We start from the raw sequence: 6,666 nt of genomic DNA, 5'->3' as shown, positions 1-6,666 counted from the left end.
TGTTCACTATAGAAACAGCATCTGTACAATTACCGCCGTACAGACAACGTTAACATACGTTATCGAAACAACGTATTCATGGGGGTACCGCAAAATGCGGGGGTATGATCTGCGATCGCCATACCCTGCGCCGAACCATATACTCCCAATATAATCAACCTAAGTTGGTATATTGGCAGCATCTCAAGTAGGCCACTGCTTGAGAAACAGCGTTCGGTTCGCATCACCGACAGGAAGGCCAAGCTCCCTCAGTTGGCTGAGGATCCTTACCTTCTTACCTCATCGTCGAAGATGTCGTTACAGAAAGTAAAATTGGGTTGTGCATGAAATTAAGTTTTGACAGAAAAGTAATGCTGGTAGTTAGGATTATATATATACTATAGCCACCTCTAATTCCCTCATAAACATTACCCTAGGGCTTTACGTACTAAGCTCAATCCTTAACGAATCCAACGTAGTTTTGCCAAATACTTTGTTGGTCAAACTTTTACACTGAAAACATTTTTAAGGTAAAATGTATCTCCAAAGTAACCTTATAGCTCTGATACCAGCTGTGGCAGAACCAACCTGAATTATACCGGCTCAAGTACGTGAGTCCACTCCCGAGGGCTCCGACGTACTTCAATTGGTATAATCCCTTGGCCTGTCGGGTAACGTCCCGATAAACCACCGATACACAGGATCAAATAAGGTTACCTCACACGAAGGTGAGTCCAGAGATACAATCACCATCACAATTTACATAACAGGGGATTACATTACAAGAGATATAAAAGTAGTACAAAGTTTCAAACTTAGAGAAAACAATACAAACTATTTAAGCTAAGACCTTTAGCAGCGGAAAACATACGCGATGATCTATAGCACGTCGACAAGACGGATGTCATGCTAAGCCCAGGCACGACATCACTCTGTATCACCAATGTTGGCCGAGGACGGATTCCATTCCACGGACCAACCTTCTGGAAGAGCACAGGGCCAAGGCAGGGAAGAGTAGGGTCTTCACAGATGTCACCTGAAAAACATACAACTAGCAAGGCTGAGTATACTAATACTCAGCAAGGCTTACCCGGAATTGGGTATACTTAGCCCATAACTAGACTCATGAAGGCTTATAACAGCTCTGGGTTTAGTATCAGCTGAAAAGCAACTAAGAGTAGATCCTTAACTTCAAGTTTTAGCTTTCAGATTCTAGTTAATTATCCATTCTAGGTAAGCACCTATAACTAAGCAAGCATGGTATAATCTTTGGTCAAACATCATCTTTGATAACCATAATATTGCTCTTGTTACTCTATGTGGAAAAGGGGATAAGCAGTCTCATTTCATCGTGAGAGGCGGACGATTCCTGAATCGAGATTCAACCTTGCAAGGTAAACCTAACTCACACGCTTGGAACACCACAGGGTTGTTCCGAAGCAACCGTTTACCTTTCATTCCGACTCGTGGATCAGAGCCACCACAAGCGACTGCAGGAACATACGCACATCACTCGTGCAGGACATACGTCTGTAGCGCGACTACAAAACCCGTACTCCTGGTTGCCCTTGCAACACGTATTTCCTCAGTCGAACATAAGTAACCAGAAGAAGCAAAACGAGTGGTGGGAGGTATGTCCACTCCTCGGGCCGATTGGTTACTAGGCTTACCGCTTACCATATTTCGCGGCATGTGGTTAGTACTTTCAAACACTTAACCCGCACTTCCACACGCTGCGACCTTAACAGATTCAACAACACAGACGGGGTATCACCTCAACCATGATACCTCACAGAACTCCCGTCCGATATCCTTATAGTGATAACAGAAATGTAAACATTACAACTCCTATATCGCGCGAGTGACAGGAAATCACCCGACTTCTACCGGCCTTAATAGCATAGCAGCTAGTCGGACTCAAGAGCTAGTATCCATCACATTGGTTCCTAGGAGAATGCATCTAGGGTTTCAAGCAATTCCTAAGAACTTAATGCATAGAATACGTAAATAGATGTAGATTGCAGTGTAATAAAAGTAGTAGGTTATGTCCGGGGCTTGCCTTTACTGGTGGGACTGAAGTCAGAAATGTTAACATCTTCCGAACTTTGGTTCGGGGCTTCAGTTAATTCCTTGGTGACGTTCATTTGGTCTTCAGGAACATCCTCCGTAGACTTCTGGGAGATCTCGCAGGTACCGTTGCTGAAAGTAGTCGTATCTACATGTAATGCAACATTACATTCAAATGTGCACACAAAACTATTTTACTTCACAACAAAGTTGCAATTCAACATTCATTTAACAAGCTACTCACATAACAATCAAAAGAGATCTGAAACTAAACTTAGGTGAAGCTTTAGGGAGATAATTAATCAGAATAAGCTACATGTTGAGAGTTACAACAGAGCTGGTTGGAAACAACGAGGGTTTAGCTGATTGACGAGTGTATCGGGTTCCTAGACGATCGATGGAAGCATCGATTACTTTGGCAGAAGGATGATTCCTAAAGCAGTTGTCTTAACTGAGATGTGCTTAAGTGTTTTTCTAGGTAACTAGGTGTGGTTGTATCGACTCGATTACGTCAGCACAACTATTGAGTGACGCATAGCCGAATGGAGTGTGGTTAAGGGTGTGTGACCGATAAGTATAGATAGCCGATCTCTCAGTCGATAAATCGACTGATAGAAGTGTGTGGATATGGATGGGGAAATTAGGGATCGATCGGCCGTGTTTGACCGATATGGAAAAGCAATCAAAATCGGCTTGGGTCGGCCGATGGCAAAAACCCTAAGATCGTGTGTGTTTCTCCGATACATCGACTCTGTGCAGTCGATACAGAACAGATCAAAAGAATTGTATCGGCAGTAGCCGATACTAGAAAGGTAACAACCATATCAGCTAATCGGTCGATGACAGAAGTATCGACTGACTGCTGTTATACAGAAACATCCTAGACTCAAGGAAAGCGGATGCTTAGCAGCTGAACTGATAGCCAACGCTGAAGCATAGCCGCAGAGATGTTTTGGCTAAGCAGCAGACGCACAAGAACTAACGGGGATCCTTATACGACAAGGAACCTAAAGAAACGGCAATCAAGACGAGGACAATGTCTTGATAATAGGGATATGAGCTCTAGGGTGATAGGATTAACTAACTATCACACTTCTCCACTTAAAACATACACCCTATAATTTATCTTCTAGCTATAACACAAGCATACAATATAAGGCACAATAAAACATTCATTCTCTAACATTTGACCTAAACCACACATTAAAGACTTTCACTCAAGATCACAACAATAAACTTATAGGTTTTGACTTAGGGTTTCAAACGAAACTGATTTTACATTTGTATGAACTTCTTATGAAAATCTATGAAATATAGAAGTTCACCGATTTGAAACAAAGAAAGTTTTGAAGATTTTACAAAGGACACCCTAGAACTTTCTAAAACATAGCAATCAAGTCACTGGTCCGGGAAAACAGTTAACAGGAAGTTAATGACGATATTCCGGCAAAGGAATCGCCGGCACTAGAAAGATTCAAAGAATTAGGGTAGACCTTGGTTGTGGAGAAGAACAGACGGAAAGTGATTTTCCGTGGCGAACAAGATTGGCGATGGGAAGAGCTCGATGAGAGGGTTCACGAGCTTTCTTGAGGTGTTGTGGTCTTGCTCGGCGATCGACGAGGAATAGAAGTTGCTGGACGTCGTGGACTTATAGGATGAGACGATGGAGCCGAATGGGTTCGCTATACTGACTTCTCCGCGAACCCTAGGGTTTTCCTGCTCACGAGCTAAGTCGGCCACCGGTAGAACGCTTCCGCTCGCACTCGCGAACGCGCTGGTTCAACTTCGCTCAGACCTCCGGGTTCTGTAACTCCGCCGTCCTCTCCATCCGCTGTGACGCCCTCAGAACCGGTCTACCACCGCCGCCGGTCATACGCTGCGCGTCGAACCCGCGCCGCGTTACTTCTGCCCTGATCACCTGGCCGCTGTACGGCTACTCCTCCCGAATTCGCTGCGCTATAACCATCGCCTTTGCTTCGCCATCTTTTCTTCTGGCTCGCCGCCCCTCGCGCATCTCGCGAGCGAGCGAGCTCGCGTCCTCGACACGGCCACTCTTGCATCATCAGATATTTCCGTGGCGTAGCTAGGGCCGATGTCACCGTGTTCCCACATCTCGCGCAGAAACCCTCCACCGTAACTCCTGCTGCGCGTGCCGTTGCTCGGCATGTCGTACTCCAGTATCACCTGCTCATGCCCATAGGCCTGCTCTGCTCCGGTCGCTCAACAGCTGCCCACACCGCCAACTCCCGCACGTCGCCGCGCGCATGCTCGCGCCACCCGCTCGACGTCGCTCACGTTCTTGTCACTCCAGCACCTGAACCGGCTCTTCAGCACGTGAGCTCCTGCACCGCCAAAACCATGCCGCTCTTGTTCCCGTACTCGCTCGATGCCGGTTCGCTTGCATCGTGCCGCATCAGCTCATGCCGGAGCCGTTCGTGACAACTCGGCTGCGGTCGTCGCTCGCGTGCTCTACTCTCGCGCACCCATTCCTCCTGTGCCGCCCAGCTCCTGCTCTTTCTCTCTCACGCCACAACTGTTGCACTTGCCCGGCACTACTTCCGCACCAACCGAACCACCTCCGCACTCCTGGGCCGCCTGTTCCCGCGCGCTGAGCCGTGCTGCGCGCCCTGCCTGCAACCGCCTGGGCGCCGCCCCGCCAGCGCTCCGGGGCCGCGCCACCTGCCTCGGGCCGCGCCACCAGCTGCTGCGTGCCCCGCGCTGGCTCGCCCAGCGTATCCGCATGCCCAGGCGCCTGGCGCTGCCGGGCCTGCTGCTGCCTGGGGCTTGCCCGAGCGCCCATGCTTGGAGAAGAGGGATCAACAGGAAGGAGAACAGAGGAAGAAAAAGAGTGTTTTGGTGCTGCTGCCGCCGGTGGAAAAGAGGATAAGGCAGAGACGCCAGGGAAGAAAAGAAAGAGAGGAGAAAGATGAACAGCTTTCCCCAAGGACCTTTGCGTAATTTCCGAAAACTGCAGGGGCCTGGTTGTAAAACAAAATTTCCCATTGATTTAAAACCCAAATGAAGAAATGCCCAAAACGAAAGTTGTACAGTTTTTCAAACTCTACAACATTGCTTTAGGGCTCAAATTCAAAAACTCAATATTTATATTTTTACGCGTAAAGTTTTGAGCAAAAGTTGGATTTGTATTGTGTTTGTCCTAAAGAATGAAATTTTATAAAATTCAGGACCTAAATGCAAGCATTTATGACATGTCATGATGACTTGCACTTTTACACTTTAGTCCTGAGTAATTTTGAAAGTTACTTTTGTAATTCAAATACTTGCATAAAAGGACTTATACTTTTATAAAATTACATAAATACCCTTATTTTTACCACTTTACCCAAAATTTGTTTATACACTTCAACATATACATTTCCAATGAAACTTTTGGATATATATTTTTTACAAGACATAAGGTAAGAAAAATATATTTCACTTATTTTGAAATTACTCTTCTCCAAATGCATTTTGCAAAAACAACCCTAGGTTTTTCTGTAATTACAAAAATACCCTTTTTACTGGCACTTTAAATTTTCAAAAGTTTCGCACAAACACACATAAGCTTTATACAAACAAACACATATTTCACACTAACAAAATATATCTAGTATTGCAAATACACGAACCGTCACAGCAATGATGTGTGGAGGTGGCGACCGGATGCGGTGAGCTCAGTGGAACCACGCACGGCGAGCTCCCTCGATCCTCGCGGAGGCGGAGAAGCGCTTATGGCGCGGCAAGTCCGAAGGAGAAGTTGCGGAGCAAAGGCAGCAGTCGGGCGTGACGAGCTCGGAGGAGCCTCGATGCAGCCAAGCACGGCAGTCCTGCAGGATGCTACGCGGGTGTGCCGGCCGTGTTTTAGTGGCACACGAGTGTAAGCAAAAGAAGGCTTAGCTCGTGAGCAGTTGGACCCTGGAAGTTCGCGGGGGAGTTGTCCTAGCAAACCAATCCAGCTTTGCCATCTCGTCCCAGGGTTCCACGACGTCCAGCAGCTCCTATTCTTCGTTAATCGCCAAGCAAGACCACGAGTCACCACGGAGACTACTCCTTCGGCCAACTTCCACCCACGGCAACCATGCTCGGCAAACCCCTTCGTCATCCACGGAATCTCGTCACCGTCAAGTACTTCTCGTCACCAATCCTGATCACCACGGAAATTCACTTTCCGCTTGTTCTTCTCCATAACCAAGGCTACCCCAAGGTTTGCCCTGATTCGCTGAATCTTCTTAATGCCGGCAATTCCTTCACCGGAATATCGCCGTTAACTTCCTATTATCTGTTTTCCCTGACCAGGGACTTGATTACTTTGGTTTAGAAAGTTCTAGGGTATTTTCTGTAAGATTTCCAGAACTTTCTTTATTTCAAACCAATGAACTTCTACATTTCATGGATTTTCGTAAGAAGTTCATAAAAGTGTAAAATCAGTTTCGTTTGAAACCCTAAGTCAAAACCTACAAGTTTTATGTTGTGATCTTGAGTGAAAGTCCTTGATGTGTGGTTTAGGTCAAATGTTAGGGAATAAATATTTTATTGTGCTTTATATTGTATGCTTGTGTTATAACTGAAAAGTAAGCCATAGAATATAGATCTTAAATAGAAATATGTGATGTTTCATTA

The sequence above is a fragment of the Panicum hallii genome, chromosome 7, assembly GCF_002211085.1.
Source record: "Panicum hallii strain FIL2 chromosome 7, PHallii_v3.1, whole genome shotgun sequence".
Classification (NCBI taxonomy): domain Eukaryota; kingdom Viridiplantae; phylum Streptophyta; class Magnoliopsida; order Poales; family Poaceae; genus Panicum; species Panicum hallii.
This window is presented reverse-complemented; position numbering follows the sequence as displayed.